This window comes from Anopheles aquasalis, chromosome 2 (assembly GCF_943734665.1).
Source record: "Anopheles aquasalis chromosome 2, idAnoAquaMG_Q_19, whole genome shotgun sequence".
NCBI classification, from domain to species: Eukaryota; Metazoa; Arthropoda; class Insecta; order Diptera; family Culicidae; genus Anopheles; species Anopheles aquasalis.
In genome coordinates, this window is record NC_064877.1 from 55,998,969 (window position 1) to 56,014,399 (window position 15,431).

At 45.6% G+C, this 15,431-nt stretch overlaps 2 protein-coding genes across 2 annotated transcripts in view; both read left to right on the forward strand.

Annotated features, from left to right (window-relative positions):
- Window positions 1-15,431, forward strand: part of LOC126580905 (fibrinogen-like protein A) — a 74,810-nt gene that overhangs the window by 35,048 nt on the left and 24,331 nt on the right. The gene's annotated exons all lie outside the window — the stretch shown is intronic.
- Window positions 1-15,431, forward strand: part of LOC126580904 (uncharacterized) — a 52,991-nt gene that overhangs the window by 23,706 nt on the left and 13,854 nt on the right. The window contains exon 2 of the mRNA XM_050244249.1: window positions 3,315-3,342. The gene's annotated coding sequence lies outside the window, so the exon portion shown is untranslated. The remainder of the gene's footprint in view (window positions 1-3,314; window positions 3,343-15,431) is intronic.

Here is a 15,431-nt window from a genome sequence, read left to right on the forward strand (position 1 = left end):
TGGGGTCCAGGCAGCACACAGCACTCCACTCCGGGGACCGCCATCTCGTCCGCTTTATCTTATGTCACCTCTTCGGCCCTCTCAGACCTCTCCTCGCACAGTTCTTGGTAGGGTGTTGGACACGGTGGGTGACCTGTGGCAATTAAGGCATGTTAATGTCACTGGCACCAACGACCGACGAGTGTTTGCCATTTGATTGTCATGCTGGGTTAGGGGAAATAATTAAAGAAAAGTTAAAAAGCGCTTCGGTGCCAGCTCTCCTTCGACCTTCACCGGGCGCTTCGTTGTCGTATCCCGGACAGATAACGCACCGTCGCGCCGAGCAGCAGCAACAAACTGAAAGGACACAGCAGCCAACCACCTACGGTGTCTGGGACGTTGCAGTTCAGGCCCAGGGTGATTGGGTGTAGGATTGGCGACTGTTTTGACGTTACATTGCGCTGTTGCACCGACGGTGAAGGTGCCGGCCGGAGGTGTCGCGCCGGCGAGAGGTGAAGAGAAATCTCGAGCGACAGATTGCAGACATGAGAAGTTGGTAGAGTATGGAAGGAGGGGCAGAAGGAACGTGTGGGATGGCGTGTATGTGTGGGCTGTGTGGTCTGCCAGTTGTGGGGTACGATCGTGGGTCTTATTCCTTATCCTCAGACTCAGAGCAGCGTGAGTTACGGAGTGGGAGATGCATGAAGTTCAATGGTGAATGCAATGGACTTTGATTGGTTGAAGTTGTTTGTTCTTGGTGGATAAGCCCGGCTGCTTACCAGTAAGTTCAATGTCAATTGATGTTATGCGCATTTGCAGGAACCTCATTTCATTGCGAGGAGTTTCTTTCAAAAAGAGCTATTTGGTACAAATTCAATCCGTTTTGATTGCTTTAGTTTGTTTTTTAGTTTGTTCTACTTCTAACTAATATTATAAGCGCTAGAAGATGCTAGATGCTAAGATGCTACATGCTAAGATGCTACATGCTAAGATGTATAGTAAATACATAATGCCATAACTGCGTTTATGTTTTGCTTAGAGATTAATCAAGCGAGAATTGGTCGCGTGAATCCTGGAAAAGTAAAAAAAAAAACAAAATGTCGCAAAAGTGTGCAGACAAATGCAGGAAATAATGAATTGCAATAATATTGGCCTAATTCAAAGTTTCCATTTATTGTTTTAATTGTTTATCGATCATTCGATTTTTTTTATTTATTTTATCGAGTAAAAAAGGTTAATTTTTGATGTTTTTTTTTGTGACAAAACCATTCAACATTATTTTTTATAATTAATTTTCATATTTAACAACAACTTTCCAAGAATATTTGGTTGTATTTTGGAGAAGATTGGTTAAAATGTTCATTTATGGCATCATATTTAAAAATGCGTGTCATCGAAAGCCGCGACTTTTTAAAAACCAAAATCTTTGTCAGTTTTGCTTCGATTGGTTACACAATATTATTGAAGGCGTCGGAATGAAAAACAAAAACATCGGATAAAAACAAGAGCTTAAAAACATTTAATACCGTAGCCCCCCTTAAATGGCATTAGCAAATTTTTAGCCATTCTTAAGAGTAACAAACAAGTGGCTTTGAAAATAAGTGTCCGATTCACTTTTAAGTTATACAGGAATTTACTGTATCGTCCAGTTCTGGTGGATCATTTTTCCTTATTTGGATGTATACTTTCGAAGAATTACTTCATCGAATACAAGGATGTAGTCAACTGAGTCAGTCAATCTTTTCCGTCGAAACAACAAGAATCCTGTTCGAAACGGACCGAACCATATTAAAGATGGACAAAACATGTAGAAAGCAGTGACAGGAAATGCTTTACTCTTCAAAATTACGATTTTGTTCAGCCAAAGAGGAGCTAAAAAATAATTAGAAGGCGGGTAGTCCCCAGAATTCTATTTATAATGTGAACCTAAATTATATTTTCTGGAACCAAGTCCTATTTTTTTTCAACATGTACATTAGCTGCACTTAGCGAATCGAAAGATCTTGGCTTGTCTTCCTAGAAGGACGATGATATGGTTGTCCGACACAGACGCAAACAAGTATTTGTTTTTGATGCCTGCCCAAATTTGGAAAAGACCTTCCGCTTGTAGAGAGCAATCTATAGCAATAAAAATGGAATTCTCATCCGGATGTGGCCTTTTCTGGCATCTGAACTGTGTTTTCGAATCTGGTAAGCCACTAGCGATACAGCCATCCTTAAACATATGGCCCTGGAAGGATAGTTTCCAAGGACATGCTCCAAATGAACGCTCTCAAAGCACCCGCTCGTGCGCTCGGCTTTAAGCCATCAATAGCAACATTGTTAAATCCCCCGGACATGTGGGTCAAATTTAAATAATAAATTGTATTTTGTTACCACTCACCGCACCCCACCCCAGGCACTGTTCGTTCTATTAGTATTTTCGTTTCGATTGCGATTGCAAAACATCAAGCCACCACTCTTCTCTTCTTCACCATTTCCGGACTCCCGGTGGTTCGATCCGGTGTAGCATGAATATTTGAAAGCATTACCTTCCAACCGTGGCCGAGGCCGTGGGTACCAATGAAGTTCTCTGGCCACCCTCCGGACGCCATCGCCACGCCGTTCAGCGAGGAACTCAATTCGAGGAGGTAATAAATATTGACAAACGCCCAGCCCAAGCACCAAGCAACGGCACGAGCAGCAGGGTAGCGATAGTATTTATCTTTATTTGATCGAACTTCGACAGCCTTGGCCCCGGAGGCACTCAAGCAGGCACCCCGACGGGTTGCCGTGGGAAGCGTTCAATCCTTTGGAGAGAATCCTTTAAAATGCACTTGATCGAATTACGTCAGCGTGCTTTGCGGTGCTTTGTGGTGCGGTCCGCTGGTGTGCTCTGTTGGGCGAGGATAAGATTTGTTTTATAGCGAACCGAACGGAACCGAACAGCGGGAGGATGTGTGTCCGGATGTCAGTTTTGTGTTCGGAAAAGAGGCGAAATCGGAGACGATAATCCCAGGACGGCCTGTCCGGTCCGGTGGTAAAAGGGTTTGGCCCCAAAGCACTGCGGCCCTCTGGGGGCATTGGTCCGTTTTGGGCCAGCGAGCAAAAGGATTCGGGGATTCAGTAAGGATTCATTGTTTCCTTCCGTTTATCAGTGAACAATATCAAGTCCTTGGTCTTGTACGGTTTCATCCTTTCAGTGGCTTCCTTGCTCTAGTCTCCTGAAGTTCCTCAATCGTTCCAACTTCTCAATCTGTGATTCTCGCCCTTGTAGACCCGCTATTTTCTAGTGCGATTCATGTCGATTCCGTTGACTCATTAGCATCGTTCTCTTTTTCTTCGTTTCATTACAGCTCCACCATCCATTGGCTCGATAGAAAGGTAAGCAAACGCCACTGAAAGGTCTCATACATTATGCATCGCGAGGAGGTTTCCGTTGGGGCGTCCTGGCCCTTTCCAACGCAACCAATCTAAGACACAACGACGACGATGAACGGCCGGGATAGAGCGGGATCGAATCCGCGCCTCGAACCCCATAAATACTCAGCACAACTATTGTAATGATCGATTTATGACCGACCTTGGGCCACTCGCCTGCGGTTCGGTTCAAAGAAAGTGGAACGTTCGATCCAATCGGTCGAACCTTTGAGCACAAGCGACTCAATAACTGTTTTTTATTGGAAGAGCCCCCGACGACGGCCACGCGATGACTCTTTCAGACGACGATTGAACTTCGTAATACGACCGGAGCGCAATCGTAAAGATGCTCGATAGTGAAGCGACGGAATTTGTTCCCTTTTTTGGAGGTTTGCCTCACAAACAAATGATGGTCGTCGATAGTTCGATAGAAGCACAGATTGCATAAGTCAACGGAAAGGTACTAGGTCACCGGGAAATGAAGGGAATGGAGAAGGTTTTGTTCGTTCGTTTTTTTTGCCAAACGAAGCAGAATCCAATATAAGCCTCCTGGCCGTTACGGAGCAGCTGTTTCACTTCTCAAAAAATCCATCCCCGTTTTTCATCCGTCCCTTATTTTCCCGTTTTTAATCGCCAGCCAATTATCCCCAACTCCAAGGTCCGAGTGGACGTGGTCCGTTCTATTCCCTTCGTCACCTTCGTGGGACAGAAATGGCGCTGGCGCTCGACAGCTTAGGGGTCCTTTTTTCACCCCGGTCTTATCAGGATCAGGGTTCCACGTGTTCCCGTGATGGTGGACTTAATGGTGGGTTTACAAGAGAGGAGGAAGGTGCATTTCCGGTCTGGCCACTGGTTGCGCCATTTGAGCGTTTTTTTTTGTCGTTCGTCGAAATGGATTTTAATAGAAGGTTCCATTGTTCCGTTGACGTGCCCCCCCCCCCCCCTTTTGTTCCTTTTCCAAACAAGCGGAAGGCGCGTGCAGTACGGGAAAATGGGTGACCTCTACCAAGGGGGTCCTTGGGTTCGAAGAATGTCGGAAAAAGCACCTGGCCCGGTCGGTAAGGTTTCCTCTTTTTTTGCCGCTGCCAACGACATGACATTAATATTCCCTCCGTTCTTTTTACTGTTGCCTTATTGTATCCAACGAATAAAATGAATAATAAACAGAGCCTTGTGGCCGTGTGTGGATGTGTGTGGCAAATATGGCCGGACAGTAGCCCTGGACGGCAGAACACCGAGAAGTTTTGCATTTGTTCAGCTGAACTGTCCAATGACGACGATGGGGACCGATCGACGTCACGGAAGGGCTTTCCTGTGGTTGGAAATATAATCAGCATTTTCCCGTGGCTCCAAAAGATCAGTTTCATCATCATCTTCGTCGTCGTCGTCGACACAGTTTTCATTAACATACAACAATGAGCGAAGCGGTCTCCGTTCTCGAAACAGTTGAGCAAACAGGCTTTGCCCGTCGGTTTGCTTTGGGAAAACATAAATAAAAATGAATGATTAGTATACATCAGCAGCAGCAGCAGCAGCACCACACCACCTACACGACCCCCTGGGCACACATATGTAAATGAACAGAAGCCCCTCTCCACAACCTTTTGTATTGTGTATCCTTCCGGAGTTGGTGCCAAATATGGCCCCACGAGATGGGATACGCCGTTGCCGGGAACCGCAAGGATCTGCAGCGCAACGATCAGCGGTGGTAGCTGTTGATCTTGTCGTGTTTGTTTGTCCTGCTGGATATGATACTAATTTGTAGCGTTTTAATTACGTCCACTGCCCGGAGAGGAGTTTTGTTTTGCAAAACAATAAAACATTATCGCTCGCATCGGGCTGAGGCGATGTGAAGATGCAAATTGTGCGAGAAACTTCTGTTGATTGCAGTATTGAGGTGCTGTTGCAGCAACCAAAACAATCGTCAGCAACTCGCTCGCTGACATCATAATGATGGCCTAGACCTAACATCGCTCGGTGTGCCGGTAATTTAGATTGTCATCAAATCAAATAACCACTCTGCGTGCGCCCTAGAGAAGGAATGTTTTCAAATCTTGATCGCTGGTTTTAAATTTCTTTGGGAACCGAGAGAACAACAGCGCGATAGCTTCCATCTGTCAATTGATGATGCGTTCGTGGTTGCTCAGCACCGAACATTGCGTGGCATGGAATTAGGAGATAATTATGCCTTCGTACGCGCTGCACCGACATCTTATTTGCCCGAACAACCGTAAGTAGTGAGCTCCGGAGCCATAGCCGAATGCAAATTTTATTAAAAACCACAGCCACGGGTCCGAGCTACAAGCGAAACGAGACTCACAAGCTTAATTGGTGAAAAGACCGGGTGCCTCATTTTCCGCGGCGCTTGGTACCGCGTCGAATCTGGCATAAAGTACCCCACACGGTGCCTGGCGATGGCGGAAATGCGAAATGCCGTCGTCGACAACCACAACGACGACGATCACGCGGTTTTGTGGTTGCGGTGCGCTGGAGCTTTATGGAGCTGCCGTTGATCGGTAATGTACGATGCAATGTACGGAGCATAAAATGCGGCGAGGTGGATTTTGGTGGATTTGCGGATTTTCCTGCAGAGCGAGTGAGATAAAGTGATAAAATCTCAGGCCAAGAGTGTCGTTATCACTGAAATGAGAGACAAACAACGGGTGTCGGTCGTGGAATGCGGAGCTGAGATGTGATTTTTGAAAATTACTAGCGACCAGGGATTGTTTGCTGTTTGTATGCTTCCGAACGAAAACATAATGTTTGCATCGAATGGAAATTAAATTTTGAACCAGAAATCACTTTTGGACCCAGACGCAACTCTGCACACAAGAAGAGCATAAAGCCTGTTTCACTTGGTACCTAAATCTCAATAAATCATCACATAGCTATTGGTTAATGCATGAAGCAACAAAAACCTTTCAGTAGACTTTTTTTTTGATGATCCGTGTTGTCTCAATTGTGACAATATTCGATTGCCTCCAAAATTTCAGATCCCATGTCAAATCATTAACCTATGAGCAAGTTAATTTGCGTAAATAAACTAAAAGCTTTCTTCAGAATTCTCTCTATGCTTGACATTAATTCAACAGACAGACAAACTTTTACAGACAGACAGACAAATTTTTGCCGTCTATCAGTAGTGTTTTGGCTTCAATATTAACGCATTAAAATTGAGTTGTTTGCTGTGCTTTAATATTGACAACAAAATTACTATTAAATAAACAAACTACTAGAATTAAAGCACTGTCGAAGAGAAATCGATGCTTCAACTCGAGACATTGTAAATGCTGAAAAATATCGGCCACATTCTAACGGAAACATCCTTTAAATTACCGAATTAATTACTTACTCCCATTGAAGTTTTTCCGCTTTCCCTGGACGGCACTTTTCCGCGCGAAAACCCTGATTTCCACGCGGCCATCATCGGCACGTCCCTCTTGCGTGGTCACGTGCATGCGAACACTTCGATCGAATTCAGCGTTATCCGTTGACCGATCCGGTGGTGCTAGAGCGGCCACCAATCTGCTGCCGTGGTGGATGCGCTACCATGTCAATGTCTCATTAGTGGAAATTAATTGCATTATAAACTGCTTTGCCGGAGAACGTGGCTCGTGGTTTCTCAGATTCCCAGCCGCATCGTCGTCGGTACTCAAGGCATACTGCAAGACGGTCCATGATGATGCTGCTGGTGGCCTTCATCTGGCCAATCGGATCCATTTATCTTCCCGTTCGTGCTTGCACCTTGATTTGGGACTTCGGTGTGAATGGTGCGTGGTGGTTTGTTTCATTAAAAGTTTGTCTCGCGCCCTGGAATGGTCAATCTCAGCGTGGTTAAGGTGCGTGAGGCTGATGGTGTTGATAATGGAGATCAGCAGCAGCAGCAGCAGCAGTAATCGCCAGCATTGTATGTAGGTTGAAGGCCATGATTTAGGACAACGACTGTTTGGTCATCACAGATTGCAGTTTGGTACGATGAGCCTCCGCATCGTACGGTTGGATCTGGTGATTAGAGCTTCTTGGAAGATCAATCACTCCTGGACTTCCCGATATCGAAGTTGTTTTGGGCCGCACAATAAAGCTGCTCCGTTTATGGCCTCTTTTACTTGCGGCCTTTGTGGTTGATCAGAACAAAGAGAAGTGTCTACAACAAGAGATTCGACGATACTGATGCCATCTATTGAAACTTCATTTCTCTTTAGCACCAAGCCTACACCAGGAGCGTCTCGGCACACGCTATACAAACCGGTCTTCAAAACCACTACATTAGCAAAATATAGCATTTAGGGTAGGAAGTGGTTCAAAATTTTTAGTGTTTTTTGGGCGTTAAAACCACGCGCACCGCACGTGAACGGCATGGACCCGTTTGGACTCATCAATCACCGGGAAAGCCACAATAATTAGCTCGCGCAGTGACCGGGCTGAGCTCTGTGGGGCTGCACCGTTGTTTCGTGGGGGGAAGGCTCATCTATTATGCACATTATTGGCTGGCTGTTGTTACCGCGGTGCGGTGGTTCGGTGGTGAGCAGGCGAAATGATTTCATCTCAATGTTTCATTAATGGTGGCCATAAGCCGGAGGAAAAATGCGTTGCGCTGTGCGGATGGATGCTGCGAGCTTCTGTGAGTGGAGTGGAGAGCGAGCTCGTCGCCCCAAAGGTTCACCCACTTAATGGGCCACTCAATTTATGCTCGCGCCTGAATTTTTGCCAATCAGACTCCTCGCTGATGGTGGCGTTGGTGGTGGTAACCAGCATAATAACTTTCCTTTTTTAATCGACACCATTTCGGTCTATTCCGTTGCCGTTCGCTTCTCGATGTGGCTGCTGCTGCCTCAGACTGCCTGGTCTCCGATTAAGGCGCGATCTGCTAGACACGAAGTGAACGAGAGCAACGGCTCTTACAACGCCAGTGTTCCAGGAATCAATGTCTACCAGTCCCTTCTGGACGCACCGGGATCGAGTCAGGTCGACCTCGGTGTGATTTGGATTGGAGTTGCCGGTGTCTCACCGTGGGGCAAGAAGCCAAAGTAGCGAAGGGATCGTTGTCCAGTCCAGTCCAGCCTCCGTGATGCCAACCACCGGTCGAACAACTTTTAATTGGATAAATAAAATTTAATTCTTCCACATTTATTTGCCAGCTGGCAGACTAGAAAGGGGACTCTCTCAAGGCCAGGTAGTCCCCCCCTGGTTATAGATTGAGGGCAACACGCTTACTTTCAGATTAGCGTAGTACAGAGGGATGAGCTTGAGCTGTGGAGGTTGGGCCGTTATCGTGCCCGTTTCGAAGCGTGACAGCAGGACGACATGCAACAGTTTCATTAGTGGACCCTTGACTTTTGTACTAACTGGTGCCCGAACTGACTTGAACCATTTCGAGCGAACCACCTCGTGCGGAGCTGGACCACCTGGAAGGTGCTTTAACCTGTTGATGAATTAATTATGCTTATATTATGGGCACGATGTACACGCAGTTTGAGGTCACCATCACGGTGGGGAGGGGGTGCGATATGTTTAACGCAAAGCGTGAGATTTGGTGTTGCGCTGCTATTCAACGGGCTTTTGTTGGCCCTTTAGTCTGATGGCACATTCCATGGGCGATTTATTAAACATTTTTAATATTAAATTCCTTTACTCGCGGGTTTCAGAGAATGGTAGAGAACGTTATGAAATAGTTCGTTCAGATAACATCAAAAGGGGTAGCAAACATGTTGAATACGTTGTGTGGTGTTTATTTTGTAGAAAACATACCTTTAAGCTCCCATTCTTAATCAACAATGATTCAATTCAATGAACATTATTTTCAAAGAGGCAATCTGTGAAGAATGCCTATATAAAATTCGTATTACAAATACCAAACCAATATTATGGCCAATTTGACGTTATGAAGGTTTTGGAACTGCATCATCCAATGAAATGTAGGATCAATGGCCATTCTATCAGCATTTGCTTGCCATTTTGATTTTATTGTGCAATTGAATATCTAAATACACATGAAGAGTTAAAGTAGAATCCAATGTACATCGAGTTTCCTGAGCCAAGGGAATTAGAGAAGCATCAGATGATGATGACGGTCAAATAATACTCTGAAACTTTTTAAAATCTCATTTGGTATTAGGTTCTCGTAACATTCTCATCTGCCCTGGAGGACCAATAATGTTTAATTTGTCCATTTTTGTGTAGTTAATGGTCAGTCACAGTGCTTGTGGGTATTCAAGACCCCTTTTCTTGTCTCGATTCTGATTGAAACGGATTGTCCTGTGGAGCGAAATAACAGCAACGGCACTAAGAGCTTTGCGAGTTGGATACATTCCTTTTCATTTAAGGGCCTATGGACTGTTCGCGTTTTGCAAAAACAGTACACAATCATTAAAAGCATTCAATTACATTTTATTTCCTAATTAAATATGTAATATTCCTGATGCGATCCTGGCCAATAAGCTTTAATTTTATTCTGCTGTCAGGAGTTGTCCCTGAGGAATCTCTGGATATTCGCTGCACCAACGATTATGGCCAGTTGTACGTTGTTTTTGAAAGTATTTTTAATGTCATAGTGATGTTCGCTGTTCCATAAACACGAATCATTAGCATCAACATATAAATCAATTCAATCAATTGATGCTTGCTCCAGAATCTCTAGAAAAAACATTGCTTCTATGACGTCAGGTTGGAAGCTTTTTTCAAATTTATCTTCGAACTACTGAATGCTGTACGAAAAATGAATTTAAGCACTAATTGTGATTACATTTCCGCCAAGTTTTTGCACACCACTCACGAGTTCTGTTACATTTTATCGATTTTTCCTTCCTTTCCTTTGAAGTTAAAATCACTCGTCGACCACCGATCGCAAACTAATGGACCGCTAGCCGAGTGTTCGACGTCTATTCACATTCATTGTAAAGTGAAGTACTAGCGCCTCTAGACCGTTTCACTTCTTGTGTCGCAAACTAGTTCGCGAACAGCTTGCGCCAACCAACCAGTGCGACCTACACGAGACCTAGCGGTTTCACTTTCGTTCCACATACCATTGATGGGGCGTTTCGGTGTGGAAGCGCCCACCTAAAACCCCCTAGAACTCACCTTCACCGAGCACCTGCACCACGCGTGCTACGCGATCAATTAAAACTGCACACCTCAGCATACAGTACACCGGAGCTGGCCGAGCGTGGTCTCGTGGTGCATCAGCAAATCCGAACCACTTCTTTCCGTACCACCAAGAAGCGCGCTCCAATGGCGGACAACAGAGGCGCTGATGCAACGAAACCAAACACATTGTTTGATGTGTTCCACATTCCTCAGCGCCAGGTCCATGCCACACGAGGGGTTTTGTGCGATTCGTTCCGTGAAGGACGTGCTGACGTACGACGGTAGCGAGTATCGAGTTCATTCGCGCCATTCAGTGCCACGGAATGGAGTGGAACGTGGCGATGATGATGGTGCCGCGGTTACAATTTTCTGCTCACGTTTCGCTAGGCGAGCTTTTCAAGAGAAGCACCACCAGGGAGCACCAGCCGGGAGTTGGCCAAAATACGCGACTCCAGGTCCACCTTCACCTTCTGCTTCCAAGTTCTTTTGTTCTGGTTCGGGGAAAGGCAAGGTGTGGTGCTGATGTCTTATGATTCATCTTCCTCCACCTCCGTGTGTTCGAGTGTAGAATACTTCTTTCTATTTCAATAAGGCGTATCCTCCATGTATGTGGCGGAACGCGCTCCGGAAGCATAACGGCAACGAGTGGCACGAGATGAAGTGTATGTGCGCTGCTTCCTGTATTCCTGGATTGGCGAGCGCCAGAAGGAGCATCTGTGAAAGGCTTCCTGGAAAGGATTTCCCCCCTCCCCTGCCTTAAGCCCTGCCTCAGAGCTGCTAAGCTGCGAAGGACGCAACCGGAAGCTGGAAACAATAAATCACCGAAGCACCCGACGTTGCTCGGCGTGGCTCCGGAGCGCCTTCCGGTTCCTTATCATCCTTAGCGTCGTCTCACGAGCGAGCAGCGAAATTATGCAGAGCAAGTGTTTAATGGCTTCACTGGAACGCCTCCGAATATGAGCCGCCTGTAATCTGGGTGCCGGAACATTGGATTGTTAAAATGTGAAAGTTTGTGAAGAAAAGTGGGATTGGTGGGAGAAGGGGAAAGCACCAGGTATTGGATGCAAAGTGTCTTGGTCCGCGATGATCTGCCGCAGATAAAGCAGATGCAGCATGCGATGGCTATCGCACCTTAAGCGGAGTGCCTGTGTGCCATCAGGTATCAGCGAAAAGAAGTACAAAAGTATCCAAGCGTGGCAGGCACGTGGACTTTCCCGTGGAAAACACCCCCGGAATATTCTATTGTTTTCCAGCCAGCGGACCGGCGGACCGTAATTTATGCATCCGGACCTCGGACTGCTACCAGAAAGAAAAAAAAAAAATCTCCATTTTATTTCCTCCACGCGCCACGTTACCATGGATCTCATTTGGAAGAAAAGTTCCCCCCAAGGCCTGCTGCCAGCGGTGCTTTGAGGCTTGGCCAACAACCAAAAGCCACACAAATGGCGCACGCGTCTTCGGTGCTGTCGCCGGGGCTCAGCTTCAGCTTCAGCTTCGGTTTCTTTTGTCGTTTTGTTCCACCTTTTAAAAAAAATGGCTCCCTGGTCAAAAGAACAACAACAACAAAAGAGGCAGCCACACAACCGAGACGAGGGACCATTATCCGCAAGTAAAATGTGTCATTTTTGTGATTAAGGCCCCGGGACGGAATATCCCCGGAACCTGATGGCGAGCCTACACCAGCAACGCGAGCTTCCGTGGCAGACAGCACGGTGGTGCTGGTGCGATGTTCCAGTCTGCTGGTGTTGGCTGCTGCTTCCTTCGTGACCGTGGAGGGCGCGGTCGCATTCGCCGTTGGTCCGGTGCGATGTTGTGCAGCGATGGTAAGAGAGGGCATATGTCGCGTGATCGCGCGGATAAGACGAAGGTGGATGGAAGGCGAACGGTGGAACAACATTCTTTAATAGCGCTCGGCAGTTTAGGTCATGTTCCGGGTGGCTGCACACCCAATCCGATTAGTAGCAGCCTTCCCCCTCTTACAGCCCTAGAGAAGGAGAGAGAATCCGAGAGAGAGGCGGGTTGTTATGAATTTTATTTAAAAAACTTTTCCAACCAACGTCACACAGGAATGACTTTCCGGTGGAGAACGAAGCGGAAAAGCCGCTGGTCACGATGGAGCGAGTGTGGCATTGAAAGCCTTATGTGGTCTCTACTGTGCTTAGGACGTTTATGGTTGTTAATCAACAGTTAATGCTCACGAGTGTATGCGAAGATCGGCATCGTGCCCGTATGGTCCTAGAGACACTCTGCCCGCCTGGCCAGGGTTTTGATAATTGGTTCTGTTTGCGCTTTCCGTTAGAACGCACGCGTTCCGGATGAAGGCCAGGTGACCGGCCCTGCCAGGTGGCGTTTAACGCTTCGATCGTCACCAGATGATCAGGCAAACTACGGCAGCATCTATGCTTTTTCCAACATTCCAGCTCCCTCTGTGGGTCCCTTGCGGGTCAATGTGCTAACCGGCCGTACGCTGGTATGCCGTGTGTCAACGATTTGGCCTTTCTGGGGGGATTTCTCCCAAAAAAAACAACCGGGACTGATTCGAAAACACGACAGCACGACGAATGATCAAACAAAATGGGATGCTAGGGACCTTTCCCTGGAGTCTACGCACTTTTGTCGATGCACTTGGCGGTACTTGGTTGAGCGTTGGATTTGGACGGCCGGCAATGAGCGAGAATGAAGAGTGCAGCATCTGGACTGGACTGACCAGGAGTAAAGAGATAGAAGAGGGGGTATTTGCACAGAGCACACGGACTGTGGTCTTACTGCCTCGTCGTCGTTGGTCATTGGAATGCAAATGTTTGCTCAGCGGAGAAAATTTCCTCCTCCGATCCATCCTCCCGGTCGGTCGGTTTGGGAAAAAGTTCATTCGGCATTCCGATGGTCAAGCGCAGAAAGTTCTTCGATCTGCGGCTTGCAATGGGCACATGAGGATATAGGCTTTCACGAGGTCTCGTTGGGTATGGGCGTTGTTTGAGGAGGCACTTCGTTTGGTGGAATACTCTACGCTCACCAGTTCACCTCTTCCAGAAATCGATATCGATGGTTGTGGGTAATGTAGGCAGCAGGTCATCAGGTCAATATTATCGATTTTGGGAGACTGGTTTAGCAGATTTATTCAGTATCGTTTCGAGGGTTTGGTGGTACATTGAATAGTTTCGATGTTGGTAGAATTTAAAAAAAATAATTCTACGTGAATGTTTGATAAGGCCAGTTAGAATTTCATTCCGGTGAATTTCCTTAAAATTATGCAATTCGACAGAGATGTAGATATTTATTTTTACTCAAAAGTCAACAGAAAAATGTACTATGCAAAAATTGTAAAACAATTTATTTTAATGATTTTTTCAACATTTTCTTCTCTCAGTATGTTTGTTTATTTGCTCTCAAGTGTTGAACAAAGAATGAACGTTGAGAGTCATGTTCAAACCTTATGTTCTTTGTGTACTTCTAGTTTTATAAGCTGAAGTTTTATGTGTGACTAACCTTATGTGTGATTAGTACTAGAGCAATTGGTTTCCACAATTAAGTTAAGATTGGCTTTTACTAAACGGTAGACAGTTTATTCCATCCTATTTGTTCTTTTATTATATTCTCCGAGTATTCGTTTTGTATGTCAATAAATGACAATAAATAATGTCGTTTTGTTATTGTGAATAACTAACAAATGTCAGTTGTTTATCAAAAATGAAGCACATTATCGTTTCAATCATGATTTCTTGGTAAATCTAATAGCAAAGCAAAGAGCATTGCCTCAGCTTTTCAATGATTTGTTTTAACATCTTACGGTTTACATTATGCAGATTTATTCTTCAGTTCTATATTGTGGATTTTTATTATTTACTTTGAACTCTTGGTATATGCTGCTGCAGCAAAATCATCCACGTAAGAATACTGTATGCAGTTTTGTTAAATCTAATTATCGAATGTACATATTTCGAACAAAATAGCAACCTTGACGTAGCATGTTTTTTTAAATGAAAATTCGATAGAGGACTCTAGACGACACCCGTTCACCCATCCACGTTGGACATCCAGGAAATCAGTTCGCACAAAACCCAGGAATCTAAAATACTCATCAATGGTTAGCTCGAAATATTTGCTCAGCATGTACTGATCGATGTACGTGTATATTGCTGTTGTAGGTTCTAGTTTTCAGAGAAATTAAATGGAAGAAAAAGTTTCGAGATAGGATTTTGCTATAGAAACTACTGAGAAGCAACAGATCATCTGATATTTAAGTTCCTGTTACGGAAAATTCCAAACGACAATATTTATCTTTAAGTAATCCTCCATCCGTATTATCAAGCAGCTCCAACTTTCGGTTGATTGAACCTCCCATTCCATCTGATTCGCCCATCGGGTGTTGATCTTGCAATGGTCATCCTCGGTTTAGCATAATGTAAAATCATCAGCACCTCTCACCATCTCCCCCAAAAAAAGGCAGCACTGTTGAAAGCACCGATTTGTCACACCTCCATTCCATTCCACATTGGCTATTGGGCGATGGTCACTTTCGCAAAGAAGCAAAGAAGTCGCCGCTGGGAAACTTTCGACCCCGAATAGTCCCCCGCCAAAAAGAAAACCAAGAAAACCGTCTTTGTCATCGCTTTACGTTTCGCTTGACCGAAAATAATCAGATGAGAGTGAGGTAGCCAGATCCCTCGGTTGGACGATGGAAAAACTTTTAGTCACCCACTCGCTGACGACGGAGTAATTTGTTCACCGGTTGGTCACCGGTCGGGCCGGTAAATGGGACCGACCCTTTTTGCCAAACGCGTGGGAAATGCGTTGGATGGTTTGGAGCACAGCTTTTAGGGCCGGTAACATATGGAATCGGAGCTTTTGTGGAAAAGTGAAAAAGGGAAAACGGTCCCACCCTCAGGGCGAAAGGACACTATTGGATTGGATAGATGAAGGATCGGTTTCTGAGGCTGAGGTTTTTCGGGATTGTCCCTTTTTGGGACTGA